The following is an 18,978-nucleotide window of genomic DNA, read 5'->3' as shown; positions in this document are numbered from 1 at the left end:
ACCTTGACAGATAAAGGAGGGTGCGTGGGTGCCATTTCCTCATCCTTAAGCTGTTGCAGAGTCTGAGCTCGCTGTGGTTTCAGTCTCTCCAACAGCCCTCCTCCTAATGGGACGTATGGGAAGAACTTTTGCACCATAATAAACTTTCAGGGGAGATCAGGTTTGAGATCAGCACGGGGTTTTTCTTGTTTAATTCGTATTTTCTCAGCAAATACAGAGTTTTTCAGATTTGGTACTTTCGTAAATATCAATGAAATTTCTGCTTTGAACACTGATGGCAGCGTGTTCTTGATAATCTGTCTTTTTATAGCCCACCCTCCTGGTTTAAGTGCCCTCCCCTTTTTCTCAGATCTTAAGCACTGTTTTTTTTCGCTGCTGCAATACTTTATTTTTTTCTAATACCCAGTAGTTGTTTAGTCTCGGACTTCTAGACTTCTGTCTCATTTGCAGCATCTAGTTTTGATACCCTTTAGACACCGTTTCCTAAGATGCTTTGCAGGCAGAAACTCACGGAAAAGATAGACACTTGGGAAAATTGGGTACCTTGTGTCTGAAGGTGGACGAACAGGAATTAAAGTGCTTAAAATTCTAGAGAACTTTTGGAAAATGTTTCTTCCCTCTCCTAACTTTGTAGACCGGGGTAGTTCTGCCTTGGAAGGTAGTCGTGAAGATGGTGAATTAATCTTCCTGCTCGTCAGTGGTTGTCTCCTGTCCTCCCGCAATTCCAAATGACAGCCCGCCTCATTAAAACTCAGCGCGTGTGTGCTTGATATTAAACAAATTGGATAGCCTTGAGATTGCTTATTTCTTCCAGGGATACGAGGATGAATTGAAGCAAAGCAGTTTGCAGCCTGGCGTGTTCCAGCTGAAGGCTGCTAATGACGCATCCCAGAAACACAGAGCATCAGCAAGTCCTTTGTACCTCGCTGATATTTTTCCTGCAGTAGCACGAGTGCAGCTCGGAAGGGTGGGAGCTGAAAGACTGGAGGAGATGAAGGAATTTGAAGAGGAAAAGAGGATTTCACGAACTGAAGTCAGGGGGCGTATGTGGGTTGGTGGGGGAACAAGCAGCTAGAAATAGTTGGCACTAACAGGTGCTTTAGAAATGCGTAAGAATTTGGAAAGACACAGGTAAAACACTTGCAAGTGCGTTTGCTTTGCAGAAAGGAGAGCAATGTGCATGCGGGTTGTGAAGAAAGGAGCAGAAAAGCAGAGCTAGACAGGAATCCGTGGAAGGGGTGAGAGAAAGCGGAGCGTTAACAAGGTAAAAGTGGGGAAGAAAGAGATGAATCTGAAGCAGTTCTCAGGGACAGATGTAAACTACAGGGCACCTGATGAAAAATTCAGTCTTGCTAGCGACCACCAGGGAGGGGAAATTGCTGCTGCCTGCCATTCCAGCCTGCCCTTCCTCTCTCACCTCGTTTTATCTTTTGATTTATAGCAATAAGAATTGTCCTTCCTAAGAGCAGATCATGAGGCTCAGCCGAGGGATTAAAGCCGAGCCGCTGACCTCCGAGCGCATCGTAATGCCTGTGAATCATTGACTCATCCTCCGTATTGGCAGGTTGATGGATTCCTAACGAGGTTGGTGGTGGCATCTCCGTGTTGCTGCCTGAGATGTGCCTTTTGTGCTTAAGCTCTGACTTGGAGAAACAAGTTCATTCCAGGCTCTTTGTGTTTCTCTCCTCCTCCTTTTCTCAGCTTTTACTTCTTTAAATGTAGACTTCTTTTGACAGATCATCGCCATGGTAACTAACAGGACTGGGCTGCCTACAGAAATTGTAGTAATAAAGTGGTTGGTTTTTACACATGATGAAAAGATGATGAAGCACAATGATAGGTGATAAAGACACAGGTAATTGCTCTAGAATAATATTGCTGCCAAGAAGATGACTGAACTCCCACACAGAAGATGAACAGATGGTGTATTTATTGAAATTCATAGGCTGCGAGCAGAAAAAAAAATGTAATTGATGGCTGTGTAGGTTTTGTTTCAGTTTACTATATATTGAACAGAGCCAGGGGAGCGGTGTGCCAGCAGATGGAGCCCTTATGCAAAGCCACCGCATTTCTCTGGAGAACACGCTTTGCTCCTTAGATCAGACTTCCAATCAGAGCCATAAAAGCAGCAGAACTGCTAATTGCTCTGATGCGTTTTGCTGCTTTAGATCTGTCACATCGCCTCGTTTTATTTTAGAAAGGGTGTAACACTTCTGTAAGAACAGTCGTGGCAAATTGTACTAGCATGCTGGGAATGTCGAAGGAGAAAGTCGAAAAGCGAATACTTGTGAAACTTGTGCTCAGTACCAGTCTCCCAGGCCAAATGCATGCTTGTGTCAGTAAGTAGCAGCTGTAGCTTATTTGTTAGCCTGGTTGCTGAAGACTTTCTCCTGGTCTGCTTTGCAGTATCCATGGGAAGACAAAGGCAGGATATTTTCCTCCGGTTCCTCTCTCTGCCTCTTCAATATAAGATAAAACTGGTCAATCTGATGTTGAGGATCTTGTTGAGGTGTTGTCTGCGCACACTTTGCAGTGCTGTGGGTTTGGTTTGAACGGATCCGTTGCTTCTGTGTTGTGTGGCGCAAGGGTCCTGAGCATGCAGGGCTGTGGCATCCCCTGCCGCGGGGCTTGGTGCCCTCAGTTTCCCAAAAAGATCGCTTCAGTGCCGTCCAGAGGACGGAAACGTATGCAGGAATCGCTGCCTGAAATGTGTTTCTCTGAGAGGTGTGACAGGCTGCTGCCTTCCTGAGCTGCTCGCCGCAGCCCCGACACCCCTGCTGTACCCCTGCTGGCTCCCGTAGAGCAGTGATTTACTGGCGATAATGTTTGGGTGCTGTTTAGTACATTGTATGGCTCTCTTCCTCTGCAGCCTGGTGCTGCTTTATTGATTGGAGAACTCATTTTCTCATCAAGTTCGGCAAGGAAACCACTTCCCACCTGGGTTTGCAACCAGCTGCACCTACTCACGTATTGACTACGTTTTGTAGGGCTTGCATGCAAGGGGCTTGGAGAAGGAGCGTAAATAAAAGAAGAAACAGGTTCTTTGTCTTACAATGATAGCGTCAATGAGAATGAAAATAAAAGTAGTGTGGAAGAGCCTCTCTCTCCGGGGCACTCCGCTCTGGGGGAAGAAACTGTAAATTGTGGGTTCACCTCTTGACAGTGTTTGTGTCAAACTCTCCTTGCCTTTTATCTTCTTCCTCTGAATTGTCAGGGCCCCCACATCTTCTGTGGCACCTGAAAAATCTGATTTGTATGCAAATCGCTGCTGTTTAGGTTAAAACTAACTTGCTGTCACTCTTTTTTTTTTCAAACTTTGTTCCCTTTTCCTCCAGAAAAGGAGGGGGGGGAGAAAAAGTTCCTCAAGTGGTACACCTTCTCCATACAAGATTAAACAGAATTGCGCTGGCAGGAGAAAGATGTGCTTTTTTGAGACCTGTCAGCCAGCCAGCAAACGGAGCATTAAGTTAAAGAGACGCCAGAGAGATGTACTATATTAATAAAAGAGAGGATAGGAAAGGAAAGGAAGAATGCGAATCTGAGCACCGAAAGGAGCCCGGCTTACCAGCTATATTTGAGCAGTTACTCGAGTGCACGAAGCGTGGTTGGAGTTGCATTAACCCAGCTTGGTGACTGTCACCGTGTGGCGACGAGTTCCTAAAGAGCCTTCGGATTTATTCTCAGCGCCAGCCGTGGGCGTTGGTAGCTCCAGGCACCCGAGAGCTCCCGCAGGCCTCGCTGCGGGGAGCCGCAGGGTACGAGGCACCTGGGCGGGCTGGTGGGCTTCTCTGGGGAAGGTGGCGCAGGGCATCGGGACCTTCAGAGGATGAGCTTTGCCTGAAGGAGAGGGTGAACACATCAGCCCGACCCCAGCTGTGTGAGCTGCTTGGTGGCCTGGTGCTGGCATCGTCTCCCCGACAGGCCTGCTTTGCGTACTGCCCTGCTGCTGCCGGCCTCTCCCCCCAGCTCTTCCCGTCGCCACTAATTGAGTGTTTCAGGCAAAGCTGGTCAAAACATTTTATTCAAAACTTATTTTCTTGGCAGCCAAGCTTGGCAGCATCTCAGAAAAAGGTGCATAAAAAGATACTGTCATTTTGCTGGAAGAAATTGTGGAATACATTTTCATTTTCCAAGTTAGAAGTTGTGCCGTTCTGTCACCCAGCTCGGGGGGACCTTTTCTATTGCTTTTTCCTTTTCTGCTTCACCTTCTCCCCGTTTTTCCTTCCACCTCTGCTCTCCCTCCCCCTTTCTTTTTTTTTTTTTATTTTTCCCCTACTTGGCTGTGTAAAAATTGCCAGGAAGGTCGAGGGAATGTTAACGGATGTGAAGGTTTCCCCTCCAAGTTGAGTATTTTTCATTCAAAAAAATAAATAGATGGTCTTCTATCTCCTTTCCCCCAAAAGTAACAATTATTCTTGTTTTTTGCCTTAGGTGGGCTGAGGCTCCTCTGGTTTCTTTGCCCACCGGGGCAATAAGAGCGTGTGGTTCCCAGGCCTCTCCATCGGGCAGCAAAGCCCAGGTGAGGAGCTCTCAGCACCCCTGGGGTGTCCCTCATTACGCACACGGGCACTGATTGCGCCTGGGGCTGGGAGGGGATGCTGTGTGGCCACGCTGTAGCCCTCGGGCAGGTGGTGTCGATCCTCGTGGCAGAGGAGAGCCCGGGCTGGAGGAGACCAGTGCCTGGGAGAGGATTTATCACCGCGGCACTGACCTTTGTGCTGCCTGGCGTGAATGAAGAGCACCTTAGTAAAATGGGCGTGAATAAAGATAAGGCTCCAGTTAATGCCTTGCCCTGGTCTGGGGGTGAGTCTGGGTTACGTGGTGTTCACAATACTTCTATGCAGTCGAGTTGCAGGGCATGGGGGCTCGCGTTGAATGGTGTGTGCACAGCGTGCTGGTTGGGCTGCCATGGCATGCTGTTAGCTGTGATTAGCAGCCTGAAGCAGCTTTCAGATGGCGTTTCTGTGGCGGCTGCTGCCCCTCAGCTTAAAGAAATGATCAGAAAGGTTTATGGGACAGCTAAAGCTGCTGGAACGGGTTATTTGTTCGATTCACCGAGTGAAAGCTGCGAACCAAGCGGCTATTTGTTCATCTTCTGTCATAGCTTGCAATTGTGGGTTCAGGTTATTTTAGAATCAAAAAAATTTTTAAAAAGTTAAAAAAGGCAAACTGTGGTGTGCTGCCAGAAGGACGGCTGTGCTGTGTCAAGGCAGAGAGCCCTGACTCTGCCTGGTAGCAGGTACCCGGGGAGCAGGTTAAGGGAGGTTAAAAAACAGACTTGGGCGACGCATTCCCAGCTTCTGGCAGCCAGCAGCTTAGGCCAGGGCTTTCAGTCCAACATTTGTGGTTGGTAGCCCTCGATGAACCCGTACTCCATTTATCCGTTTGCTTTTTGAACCCATTTGTGCTTCCCTGCAGCAGGGAGTTCCTATTTTCTTATCTCTTTATTTGCCTTTTTGCTCAACACTGATCTTATTTTCAAAGAACTATTCGGAGAGTCGCTGACATCCCCTTTTCTGAGCGAAAACAGTTGAATTAGGTCCTTCAGCTTCTCTGCAAGTAGCACCGATGCAAAATTCAGCTCTCTTGCTCTAGGCCTATCATCCTGATTGTTTCTTGTACACCTTCATCATCTTTGACCCCACCAGCTCTCTGGAAGGTGTCCTATTTCTGCAACACTTGAAAAAGAATTGTAATTAAATTTTTATGCCGTTAGGAAGTTGCTTACCACAGTTGTTTCTTGGTCTGCCCTCTTACATTTAACTTGCCAGAAGTTCATGGTCTTTTTTTTTTTTTTTCCTGCCTCCTTTGAACATGACGCTCAGATTTTGAAGGATATTTTTTCCCCTTTTTTCTTTACTGCCAGAAGCCATCTTAATCTGCTGTGTAACCCCAAACAACAAATTGATTTTCTTGTCCTTTTAGTGTGCCTTGAATTGGCGATACAGGTAGCCTGACGCTTTCCTGTTGCACCTGTACACGCTGTCTTGAAAGCGTTCCCACCTTTTCAGCTACAAGGATTTTTATATAGTTCCCCTTTTTCAGATCAAAGATTGCGGGTTGGATTTTTGCGGGCTTTTTCTCTTTGCAGGGCTGCTGAAGAATCGCCTTCCTTGTGTGTCTGAGGACTGGCTGCTTACAGGTTTTTCACTACTTATTTGTGACGTCTAAGCAGACAGGCTTTTCATCGCCCTGTCAAGATATTTCCCCATCCGTGTGGGATAACTGTGGTTTCAGATCACTGCTGCTTTCTGTCTGCACACCCAATCTCCCTTAGCCCAGTGGACAGTGTCACAGTCCGTTTGCTTTTACTAATCGTAATCTCTGCTTCTTTTTATCACCTCACACCACTTCCCCGCTGGCCTCGCTTGCTCTGATGGCTCGCTGCTTGCCACGTCTGGGGATTTGCAGTTTCCCGATGGCTTTTGTCAGCCTTGAAGATCAGGAGCTGCCTGCACCCTGGATTTCTGAGCCAACCACGTGTGGAACAGGAGTGTGATGGCACAACCCGCCCTTTCTTCCCATACCTCTTATCTGCAAGGTACTGAAGTTATTTGTCGTTTTCCATATAAATGTTTTTCCAAGTATTAGGGAAGTGGAGTGTCGTGGCTGAAATCCACTTGGAAGCCAACTGCCACTTACACCACTGTGTAAGCCTGGAGTTAGCCATGAGTACCGGGCACGTTCCCTAAAGCAAACAGCAGAGCTGGGAGAAGTCCAGGACGGGCGGCTGGGCCAGAGGCGTGGAAGTCCTGGCACTGGGCAGGACTGGTTGACAGACTCATAAAGCAGGAAAAGAGGTTGACTCTGGGGGATCAGAGACCTGGCTGAGTAGCAGCGGAGGAGGTGGGCAGCTCACAGCCTCACAAAGCCTGAGGGACATCAAAGGGGGATCAGGAGCAGGCTCAGAAGGAGGTGGCAGCAAGTAGGCAGCCTGCAAAGACCTCTGCTGAAGGGTGCCTTGGGTGCAAGAGGTTTCTGTGGGTTCAGCGAGAGGCTGGAGAAGACAAGCCATGTCAGGCTCCAGATCTCCTTGGAAATGACCGTGGTTGGAGGTGGGAAGGTTACTCAGAAGAGGAGGGCACACGTGGGTGTCCTGCTCGTGCTCTTTCCTATGGCATCCACTTAGGGCAGCGGATGGAGAGCAGGCTGCTGCTCCTTGCAGGGAAGGAAGGCTGCTGGTATGTTCTCATCTTGTGCTGAAGCTTTTGCAGTAGGTTTTGATTTACATCTCTGATCTCCACCAGACCTTCACCTAATTGAGTAGATTGACCCTGGCTCTTACACAGCAGGCAATTAATCAAAGATTGTCTAATCAGCTCTCTCAATGGCTGGCACCTTGCAGGAAGGCTGAGAATCGCTTGCATGCTACCTCCACAAACCAGTTTTATGCTCCAAGATTTATGGCCAGCTAATTCTATTGAATTCGGTGGATTTACTGTAAACTTTAATTATTATAAGCTCTGAAATGTAGTGAAGGTTACTTCACTTAGCTAACTTACGTGGGTACAAAAACTAAGTTCTGTAGATTCTTTAAGGGATCACACTTAGCAGTTTTACCTCTCTCTAAGAGTAAATACCCCAAAACCAGAGTATCTGAGCACTAGAGTCTAAAAAAAAAAAGTCTTTTAACGTTTAAAGGTAGTTTTATTCAAAGGTCGTAATTTTCATCTAGATTTCTTTCTAAGTTAAGGTTTGCCACTTCTTAAATCTAGAGCTGGACTTTTAAGCTAAGGTTCTTATTTACCAAGCTTTGGTAGCTAATAATCACTCTGATTTTATTTTTTCGATGTATTAGGAGTTTTAGATTGAAAATGCACTGTGAAATAAGGTTAAAATTAAACAAAGCAGAATTCAGTATAGAACCACTGAGCCTTCCCCCCCCAGGCCAACTGATTTATGTTGGTGCAGCCTGTGCCAGGGCTGAAGCAAAGGGCAGCGAAGGGATCTGCTCGGCAGCTGTGGCACCATCCCGAGGGGCCCCACGGCGTTGTCTGGAGGGGAGCAAACCACTTGACATCCTTGTCATGAATGATGAGAGGGACGATTCTGTTTTTTTCCATCCAGGTCTGTGTATGAGCTCCCAGCCGGTCCTCTAAGCCCTATTCTGATTTGTTTTTTCTGCAGAAAGGGGTAAGTTGGTGCTGAGCTTTGCTGCGATGTTCCTGAAAATCACGTTCCCTTCCTGGTAACAAATGTTCAAATCTCAGCTTTACCAGAGTAAATACACTTAATTAAATAAACTAAATTGTCATGGGCAATTGTGAAGGGGTTCTCTTAGTGTAACACTACTTTCTTCTAACCAACCCAAACTCTGGAGGTCCTCCACTAACTTTTTCCACTGCTTCCCATGACTGACTGACAAGCAGAGCCTGGTCACACTCATCTCTGTTATGGGCTTTACAGTCCTTGGTGTCTATCGTCTAGAAGCTGCCTGCTTTGATTGGTTTTCTCTTAGTGACTTTTGTGTCCTTCTGTTGATTCTGTGTCCTAAACCAACCTGCTTGTCACTGAAAACACATTCAGTTTTCCAAATCCTGGTCTGGGCTACCCTTGCATCTTTGTCATTACTGGTAGGGGAATGCCCCCTGCACTGTTAGCCTGCTGACTGTCTTTTCGCGGATTTTCTTTCCGTTGCTGGTAGGTAACCATATTACATTCACGTGCAGTTGCACAGAAGCATCTGGAAGCACGGCTGATCTGTTTGCAGTGTGGGATTCCCTGCATGTGCTGGGTATTTCCTTCTGGCTTTCGAGTTTCTCAAAAGCTGAGAGTTTTTGAGGGCCGCACACAGCCGTTGCAGAAGGCTTTGGTTTTTCCCTGCTCTGCATTCAGACAAATTATTGTTTCGGAGCTGGGCTGGGGCCGGGCTGGATTGGTCGCATGGCCCTGGTGTCCTCCCTTCTCCTTCGTGCCGTGGTGAGCTCCCAGCAGGTCCCTGCCTGTCATTCACGTACGCTGAGCACAGGCAGATGACAGACCTTGTGCATGTCAAGTACTGTGAAGGCTTAGTGATAACATTCCTGGTGCTTTGGGCTCCTTACTGGCTGCCTGCGTTTGCTTATGCATCTTTAAATGGTTTTACTGTGCATCGCGAGCAGCTGGTTCCTTTCCTTCAGTCTGATATTGCTGCTTATCAGTGTCACCGGGATTAGATTGCAGTGTTTGTACATGGCAAGTGTTTGAATTAGTTAAAGCCGTTCTGCATGCATCTTCCTCTTCTTCAGCAGCGTTCTCAGCCAGCGCACGTGTTACTGCTTGCTTTTTTTCTCCATCTTGAGCTGTTTGGTCCTGTCTCTTCCAGTCCTGCCAAGATTGCTGATGGAGCAGCTATCTTCCTCTCTGCCTCTCGTATCACTTCCCTTGGTAGGCTGCTTGGTGTCGCCTCTGGTCTGGGTCTGTTTGCCTCATCTGCCCTGCTGCCTTGCTTTGGTAGGAGCCTGTGTGCTGACTTGGTATTTGTGTTCTTCTCATTTTGGTTCCCCCCCTGCACAGCATGTTTGTCTGCAGCTCTCTTCGGGCAATTTTGGAGATTTACCTCTTCTCCTCTCCATGCACTTGCTTGCAAACGGGATTCATGTAACCCCCAAGCTCTCTACTTTGTCTGCTCTTTCCAAAGTGTGTTGTGGACTCAGCTGCAAGGTGAAAAACACTGCTCATCTGTTTCTTAGCTTCTGACAGAAAAACTGCCATTTTTCTGGGGAATTCCAGCCTCCATTCATCTCATCCGTAGTTGTCAGACTTTTGGTTGTGTTTCTAGCAACGCTGTCTTTCAGTGTTTATTCTTCTTCATATGCTCAGATATTATTAAATAAACCACCCACCTCTAATTAGAAAAAGAAAGTTTACCGTTGATTTTCAGGTCTCTAAATGGATTTGATCTTCCTTCCATCCACATGTACACAGACTTTCTTTGGAAATTCTTGTGGAATTCTGGACGGCCTGTCTGCTAGCTTTGTTTTTAGGGGTTGATTTATATACCAGCTTCTTTGCCGGGTGTCCTGCTGGACTGAGCTCTGCCTTCCTTCTTCCCACCTTCACTGGCACAGTAAAAAAATGTGTAGGTTGCAAGGAAGAGCAGAGACCCTTGGTTCTGCCCCAAAAATCTCCAAATATCTGTGAGCTGGACTGCTCAGATTCTCTTCAAAACCCATTGAATTAGTGGGAGGGATTTCAGTGGAACAAGTGAACGCCCCAGTCCAAGCTCAGGGCAGAAGTCAGGCTTGGACCTGAGAACAGTGTGAAGCGTGCAGGTACTCGGGATTGTAGCGAGCCTGGCCATCAAAGAGCACATGCTGGAACAGCCACAGGGAAATTGTTTCATCAAATTACTGCTGACTTAATAATCTAAACAGACACAGTTTCTTTGCATACTTCTGCAAACCAGGTCAGATTTCTGTTCTGCAGGTTTATGAGACACATTGATTTTGTTGATATTTTCGTCTATAGGTGAAACTAATCTTTTTGCTTGTGGTTAATGACTTAGGATCTCATTTCAGGTAGTTTTCAAGTGCGGTTTCAGGTAAACAAGGCTGTGCTTTGGTCTGTGCCACTTCATAGCAATTTGCTGGGGAAAAGCAGCGGAGTCCAGGCATGTGTGTAATCTGTGCGCTGGGTCTGCCACGACAGCTCCTGCTCCCGAGTTGGGAACCTTGTCATCTACACCTGTTAGCGAGCAGCAGGTGAATATGACTTGGGCAGAAATGTGTTGTGTAAATATTTCTGAGTTCACACTCATCTAGCACAGGCACCTTCCTTCCAGTGTAGGCAGCTCCCGTGCTCTGCTAGCCCAGGCGAGGGAAGGACCGGGCAGACAGCGGGCGCTGAGACGTGCCTGGGCTTCTTCAATCCCATACACACATCTTGGTAAGAGGACTGAGAAGTGCACTGACTTGCTGCCAATTTCAGAAGGGTTTCCATCCTGGGGGCTCGCTGACTCCCTGTCTCTTGACACACACTCAGGGGCCTGGCTGTTTTACACAATTCTCTCTTTGGTCTCATATTTCTTCTGAATAAAGCTTGGGGCAGAGGGGGAAACGTAGTTTTACTTTGAGCATAAGAAGCGGGAGGTGCATTTGTTTTTGCAAACTTTACACTAAGCTTTCTTTTAGGCATTAGTGCTGAGTGGTATTCAGAAATCATGGCAGCATCAAAACGTCCTGGGAGGAGAGCATCAGCATGGGCTGAAACACAGCCAGCGGCACGTGGGGAGCTTTGGGAATGGGGCTGGCAGCGGGGCTGTGGCTTCAGGGAGGCCTCCTGCCACCTCTGTGGGACCCTGCAGCTTCCTCCTCCTCCCAGCTTTTACAAATCCCCCTCTGGCACCTTCTCCCCGTGCTCCCTGGCGAGGGGATGCTCGGTCTTGGAAACAGCGGTGTAAAGGTTCGTGTGAGACGCATTGTCCGGGCCTTTAAAATAACAGCTTGACATTTAGCAGGGTATAAAAGGAATATTTTTGCAGTTTAGCTGGTGGCTGACAAATAATAATAAAAACTGTGTCTGTTTGAAAGGGTGCTTGAATTTCTGCCAGTACTGCCAGAGCTCTTCTAGCAACAGTTTGGGGGGGGGGAAAAGTGGTAGAAAAAAGAGAAGTGTCAAGTAGACAAGGACAGGAGCTTTATTCTCCTAGTGTTGTTGTAGTGATATTCCTGTAGTACTTTTTTCATTGCAACATAACAAATGATATATTCAAGAATAAAGTTTAGAGTAAGAGGTTAATGCCAGAGAGCAAAGAAAGCAGCTGAGTGCATGCGAGTTGGAAGACTTAAATTGTCTCCCGTTGTCCTTCAGAAATATGACGGTCCTGATGAATTCTGGAGAAATTTAAATAAAAGTGGATCAATATGTTTATTACCACAGAAAAATGGTAAGGGCCACAGTGAAAGTTGCAGTCATCACCCAGCCCGGGGAACCAGACAGCACATCACCTGCCCGATGCATGGGATACCCGGGGTGGCAAGGCTCCTGGAAGTCACGGGGCTTGGCGTCTGCTCGGCAAGGATTTTTTTTTTTTCCTCCCTCTTCAGCTCTTTCTAAGTAGCTTTTATTTTGAAGCTCCCAGTCTGGACTATTCTTCAGGGATCTGCCAGGCAGCAACTTTTAAAAACAGTTTCATCAGAATGCCTTTTTTTTTTTTTTTTTTTGGGTGGGGGTGAGTGAAAAATTGCCTCAGGGAGCAGTTTGCTTTAGAGAGGCAAGACATTGCTGATAGCTGATTAGAGCCAACTTCAAAATTGCTACAGGCACTGGGGCCAGAAGCTGGTTTTGGTGGTGAACGGCCAGGTCTGCAAGCTCCTGGGCAGGGGGTGTACTCCACTCCTTCCCTATGTTTTTGTTGGCGTTCCCCATGGACCCTCCTGCTTTGACCATTGGGTGTAGCTGGGTTCAGCTGATGTGATTTTACTCTACAGCTTTTCCTTACTGCTTGTGAGGAGGATGGGATATTACAGAAACCAGGAACAGAATTTTGCAGTAATTAATAAGTTGCCGGGAAGATCTTCAGTTTCTCTGCAGGGAGAAGAGGCAGCGGGGATGGATTTGACCTGAATGATGGGGAAAGCTAACCCTTCTAAAGCGGATCAAATCTACATCCCAAATCCATGTTCAGAGCATCAATTGTGTGGATAGTGAGGACAGGATGTGATCTTACAGCAAGCATCGCAGAGCCTTCCTTAAAATATGCATTAAGGTCTAAAACCAAAACCAAGCAAATCAGGAGGTGAAGTCCATTTTCTCTCTCCCTCTTTTTTTTTTTTTTCCTTCAGTGAAGGCAATACTTTATAAGAGGCAGTCTCCAAGATGAAATCCCCACTAGTCACAGGTGTGTAGTAGGTTTGTGACCTGCTTTGCGTTCGGATCAGTGCTGTGCTGCACACACAATAATGCAGAGTCTTACTCTTCTTGCTCTAAGAACGGTTTTTACCTGTGGGTACGCAAACCCCATCAGCAGTGGCAGAGCTGCTGGTGCTGCTTTGCTCTTCCAGCTTCGTCAGGCAGAGCCAGCTGGGGAGCAAGGACTGGATGAGGCCTGGTGAAGGCAAGAGGTGTGCTGTGCCATGGGGATAAAACACTTCATTTTCAACTGAATGCCGGCTCTGATCCTCACTTTGCTCTTCCCAGCAAATCTGTGGGATTCCAGGATGGAAAGGCTACATTTCTAAAGTGGATGCAAAATATTTATGGCCACAGTGTGAATTTATGCAGCACAATAAATTATATGTCTGTACAGGAGAGAACAATTACTTGCTATTTTGTGGTAATTGACTGGTAATTTGCTCTTTTTTAGGTAAATTTATCAGCAAGATAATTGTTCAAATAAAGACTGAGCACTCATAAGTTGCAGAGTAGTTGGGAAAGCTACGGGTAAGGTGGTAATTTCTAAACAAAGCCCATCAAAGTGGCTTAGGCTGCTTTATCTCGTTTCTCTGGCTAACATTCCTTTGGTGGCTGTCACGTGTTTACCAACCAGCAGCCTTCCTTGTTCCTTGGGACTTTAAGTCAACAAGTACACACAGAGAAAGAGCAAGAGCACCACTCCTGCTCCTGAAACTCGGGGCTCTGCAGCTTTGCCCAGCGTGTGTGTACACCACAGGTCCAAAGGATTTAGCAACCTGCCCCAGGAAGAAAGCTGTGAAACGTATTATTTGTGAGAAGAGTGTTTTTGGGGGGATTTCATTGCTGGTTTGACTTGTTTTGCTGCTTTATGTAACAACAATTAGGTAAGTCTAGTGTTTTCAGTGATTTGCGGCTATTTCTCGGCGGGAAGATAACTTTTGCTATTTTGTCACTTCTGTGACAATTATGGTTTTAAGAGCAAATCTCGTGTTAGCAGTACTCGTTACTGTGGATTTGCATGCTTTTTTGGGTTTTCTTGAAGTGGTAATACAAAGATCTTGGAAATTGCAAATAATGAAATAGGAGTTAGCCTTTTCTTCCGTTTTCTGCTTTGACATTGTGCTGTTTCCTGCTGTCGCTTCAGGTTTTACTGTAGAGCAGTGGTAAGACCATAATTACAGACCCAGAATGAGTAATGCAAGTGCAGAGAACTTGCATTCCTGTTAAGCAGAGGGTGCACCTGATCCCTGTCCAGGGGAAGCCATGGATCCGTGTAGGTACTTGTGACTGAGGTAGATTAAGGAAAGGGCCTAAGTGTAGCTTGGTGCTTGTGGGAGAAAATAGCTGGAGAAATCCAAATAAAATAGTAAGCAGGCTCCATGGTGTGACTGCACGTGTCTGAACACATCTAAGGAATGATGTGCTTCGTTCTTGTGGTCCTCCATGTCAAGTGTTTTGTAGAATGTGTGCAGGGGTTCACATGGGCTGGACTGGAGTATCGGAACTGCAATCCCCTTGAAATATGCAGAATCTGTTTTAGTCTGTCTCCATTGCATTTGTTTTGTCTGACAGTCACCTCTGTCTGCCTCCCCCCTTCTCACTCTTCCTGTGGCTCTTAAATGGTGTGGCTCTCCATTCTGGCCTTGAGGCTGGTCCAACATCACTGATCTTGCTTGAAAGAAACATTGAACAGATGCTTTGAAACTTGTTAATGCCTCTGGGGCAGAGTTGTGGTCACCTTTGTCTGGAGGGGGCCATTCTCCCAGCTTTCATAGCATTGAGGTCCTGCTTTGTGAGTTGGTTTTTCAAAGGAATTATGGAGGGTGTCTTGCATCACCAACATTTGTTTTCTCTGAGATCACTCTTGGTCCCCATTAAGTCAGTGAGAAGCCCGCTTTTGATTTCCATGGCCGTCTGCCATGGCAGAGACAGATATTTTGGGCGTAAGTCCCAGGGTCCACCTCTGATTCAGTTTGGCTGAGCTGAGAGTAATCCTATCCGAGGAGTGCCTGGAATGGACAGAACGCATGGTACAGGGAAGAATAAGGGGGGAAGGCACATGTGGGGACCCAGGTCTTCTCCTGACCATTAAAACCAGCTCTGGTTCACGTTTCCTTATGCCTGTGGGACCTGTTTTCCTCTCCCTTGTCACGGAGCCCTGGGTTAGCAGAATGACGACTTCAGTTCATGCCCTTCTCCTTGCAGCCCTAGTAACAAGTTAATCGGTTTGTTATGCTAAAGTGTGTAGAGAAAATTTCACAGTAACATTGTAAAAGGTGGCAGTACTCACTAAGCTCTTCACTCTATTAAATACACGAATCTAGAAACCACTGGCATTTTTCCCCGAGCATTTGTGTTAATGGCTTTTGTTATTGTTAGGACGTATTTTCTCAGGGCGTAGGTCACTTGGTCGATACTAGAGGCCTAGAAATCTTCCATAATATGATCTTTCTTGGAAACCACGCCCTGCTTTATGAGCAGCCTTCTTCCGCTTCAGGGCTCCCTCTTAAATACCAACAATTCATCCATCCCATTCCTCAACAGCTGGTGCCTGAGCTCGGTAGCTAGCCCAGGTCCCAGGGAGCTGCGCCTCTGCACAGCCTCTCCTATGAAGACAGCCTCCACACTGGGCCAAAAACACACCTAAATGTCCCCACAAAACCCAGTGTATGGCCTGCGGCTTTCAGGTTCAGAGAGTGGTGGGTTAATGTTTTCCGCGGTACAATAAAGAATGGCCCAGCAGGGGAAGGAGAGCCTGAACGCTGGGGTTGGCCGCGCTGTTCAAAGCCCCCAATTTCCTTCAGCAATTGTTTGGAAAGGTCACAGTCAGAACCATGCTACGTGATGTAGGGCTGAGGGCTGCTAGATGGTAATTGGGGGCTTTTCACTGACACGAATCTCTTCGCCACCAAGTAAAGTTTCTTTCCGAGGCACAATTTCTTCTGTGAGAAATTTCCCTCCTGTCTGCCATTTTGGCCTCTTTTCATGTCCCTTCAGTTTGCCTAAATGCCAGGCTAATTGTCTGGCTTTGTGGCTGGCCTTAAACGCGTGGGCCAGGAGCGTTTGGTGGAATGGGCGAGAGAAAGGCCTTGTTTTAGTTTTAAAAAAATCAATTACTGGTTGTGCTTTCAAGGCAAAATTAGGCACTGAAGCTGCCCTTTTAGCATTTTCAATTAGGAGTTTTATAATAAAGCAGGTGTTCTGCACTGCGGTTTGACAGCAGTGCCTGGTCTAGGAAGGTCAGGGGCCGGTGGTACGCGGCTGTCCCAATTTTTCTCTCAGGTCAGCAGATTGCCACGGCTGGTGATGTCTGGATGTGTTTAATGGGGGCTGAAAAATGGATGAGGTGGATTGAGAAGGCCACACTTGTAACAGGTGGCACCAGGCTTGTTCCCAATCCTCAAAAATGGTATTTCTTTCAAGAGGGGGCTGAGGCGTGGAGAAAGCATGGGCCTTGTCAGGGTCCTGCTGCCTGTGGGCAGGCGGTCTCCTCGCTGCCTGTCCCTCTCCTCAGCCTCCCAGGAGGCTCTCCAGGAGTGCACCGAGATACCCAGCACGTAATGGCCTCCTTCCGTAGCTGTGAGGAGGTGTCCACGGCCTACCAGGAGCCAAAAAACAACGGGGTGAGGAGGAGCCAGGGCTGTGTTCAGAGGGTGCCCCGCTTCCCGTGGGCACATGGCCTGCTCTCCGCAGATGGGAGATGGTCTAAGTATTAGGAGATTTGGTTTGATTAGCTGAAATCTCCTGTTGGCAGCACATTTCCAGTCCCTGGAGCAATGGAGATCAGACAGGTTGCCAAGGCAACGCGCAGCCTTCAGCGAGAGGTTTACTGCTGCATCGTCCTTGGTCAATTGATGGAGAGGGGTTTATTTAGGTCTTTGGAAAAAAAAAAAAAAAAAAGCTGCTGTCCGGCCTTTTACTGTGGTGAGTCATTCTGCCTTGGGTCACATCGGTGGAACTAAGAACAAGGTTTTGTGGATGAGAAAAATAAGTACATGACAGCATAAAGATCCCAATTAGATTCCTCTTTGAAGAGGTAAGAGCACTTCAGTTCTGAGTGGAGACAACTTAATCTTTTTCTCCCCAAATAACAGAGAAGCATTAACTGAGATCCTCCTTTCTCCTCCCTCTGCTCCCTGTTCCTCTCTCCCAAATGTAAAATACTTCTTTTCATTTGCAAGAGGACTCTCTGCTTATCGATGAATTCTTGACCAATACCCGGGATCCTTCCAGTTTGACTTCCCATCAGTGCTTTGCTTGCTGCTCTCCATTCCCTCCTCTGTTGCAGAAACGTTGATGAATTGAGCTTGGATTGGTTTTCATTTCATTACATTATTTCTCATTTTGCAGGACCTGGGAGCTGAAATGCTCAGCATGCCACCACTCTGAATACCACTGCGATGGTGCAGCTGAGGTGCGCGTGGGGAGCTGGCGTGCTCAATGTCCCTCTGGTCTGCTGCTGGTTCGTTGATCTGGACTCAAAGTCAGGGAGAGCGCTGGGACACAGGCATCTTCCTGATTTTGATGAGATAGAAGGGCTGGGCCAGTGCTGTGCAGAGCTTTCTCTGAAATTTTGGAAGGGACCTGATGCAGTGTCAAGGAGGGGAATGCCATCATGCTGAGTGCAAGGCCTTGGTGTGCTAAGTTAATTAAGGTACCTTTAAAGTAATTCTGGAGTTGATAGGAAAGATACAGTGCTAACAGGACCACAGCTGGTGAGTTGAAGGTGGTATATGGGAAACACCATCAAAAATTCTCACTGTGTGGTCTAACACGGGGAAACAGGCTGGCATTTTGTGGATGTGCTGGTGCTCTGGTTCTCTTGTGTTCATGCCCCTCATCTGGTGTCATGTAGCATGGGGAGTAGAAAATGAATCAAAAAATAAACCCAGACACTGCTTGCTGAGAGACAATTTCTGACCTTCTCTGTCATAAAGCCAAGGCATGGCCTTTGGAGGCTACAATTTGTGTATGAAAGGGAGAAATTAAAAAGGGTAGAGGAGCCTTTAAAAGTCTACATTGGCATCCTTATTTATTTACCCTTTTTTGAGAGGATGGCAGTTGATAGATGTGTCACTGTGATGATGCATGGTTGTCTTCTTTCCCTGTCTCAAAATACTGCATTAGTGATACCATGGCAACAAAGAAGTTGTCTTTAAAGGAAAAGGAGTAAGAAAAAAAAGGAAGCGTGACTTGAGCGTTTGAGAAAGGTGGCAGACTGACAGCCCGAGCCTTCCCTTTCTACCAGGAAGGCAGTGGCGGTGTCAGCTATGACAAAATGTATCCGATTATGAACTCTGTGTTGTACTGTGACTGAAATCAAGCCTGGGACACAATCAAAGACAAACCTATCGCAGTAAGTCGGTTGGGAATTTCTGAGAAAACATATTCTTGTCAGACAGTTCAGTTTGGTTAAAATGTGTAATTTTTCTAAGAAAAACATCGTCTTGAAAAACCTTTCCTAAAGGCAAATCATGTCCTTGCTCAGGATGGAATTCCTCTCTGAGCAAAGCATGGCGACAGCAGGAGAAAGCAGCTGTCCCTTGCCACAGCAGTAGGTTTTCTGGTGGTAAGAGAGTCAAAGGACACATGGAAGCTGCCCGTTTAAGTCTCTGCCCTGCTTCGTTCAGACTTTCATTTGAATCCAGGTCTCATCTCTAACATGAGAGCCCTGGGCAGCAGGAGGTTGGCTTTTAGGGACTAGTTTCCTTCTCCCACTTGATGTAATCCAAATTGTGTACGTAGTTATCACTACAGTCTTTTTGTTGCTTTTCTGCATTTTAGGTGTTCTCTACATTTTAGGTGAAAGCTTTGATCACCAGATTAGTCCTCTCACTGCATTGTCTGATGGAAGTTTTTACAATGGGGAATAGTTGGAGCGTACAAACAGAATTTGAGATTGGGGTGAGCATTGAGATAGCCATGAAATGACAGAAGGAAGACCTGAGCGTCGGTGTTTTCTCATAGCAGGTGGGACACTCACCTACAGACTCAGCCTGTTATAATTTTCTGAAGATCTTGGTTTTGCCCAAGTGCTGATCAGGAGATCTCAGAAGTACCCGGGGACTAGGAAAATGATTTTCTGCCTGGTTCTAATTTTCCTTTGTTGGTCTGGAGGAGGACTGAGACAAACCGCTGTGGAGG

At 46.9% G+C, this 18,978-nt stretch overlaps 1 protein-coding gene across 2 annotated transcripts in view; it reads left to right on the top strand.

Annotated features, from left to right (window-relative positions):
• Nucleotides 1-814: 814 nt before the first annotated feature.
• SYT16 (synaptotagmin 16) overlaps nt 815-18,978 on the top strand; it is a 98,763-nt gene continuing 80,599 nt past the window's right edge. The window contains exons 1-6 of one of the 2 annotated variants that reach the window (XM_080596369.1): nt 815-1,264; nt 1,442-1,584; nt 4,432-4,519; nt 6,412-6,541; nt 8,068-8,133; nt 17,185-17,248. The gene's annotated coding sequence lies outside the window, so the exon portion shown is untranslated. The remainder of the gene's footprint in view (nt 1,265-1,441; nt 1,585-4,431; nt 4,520-6,411; nt 6,542-8,067; nt 8,134-17,184; nt 17,249-18,978) is intronic. The other variant, XM_080596368.1, reaches the window with a different exon arrangement.

Source organism: Anser brachyrhynchus, assembly GCF_964034855.1.
Source record: "Anser brachyrhynchus genome assembly, chromosome: 5".
NCBI classification, from domain to species: Eukaryota; Metazoa; Chordata; class Aves; order Anseriformes; family Anatidae; genus Anser; species Anser brachyrhynchus.
Note: the sequence above shows the minus strand (reverse complement) of the source record. Positions and strands in the feature narration are given on the sequence as shown.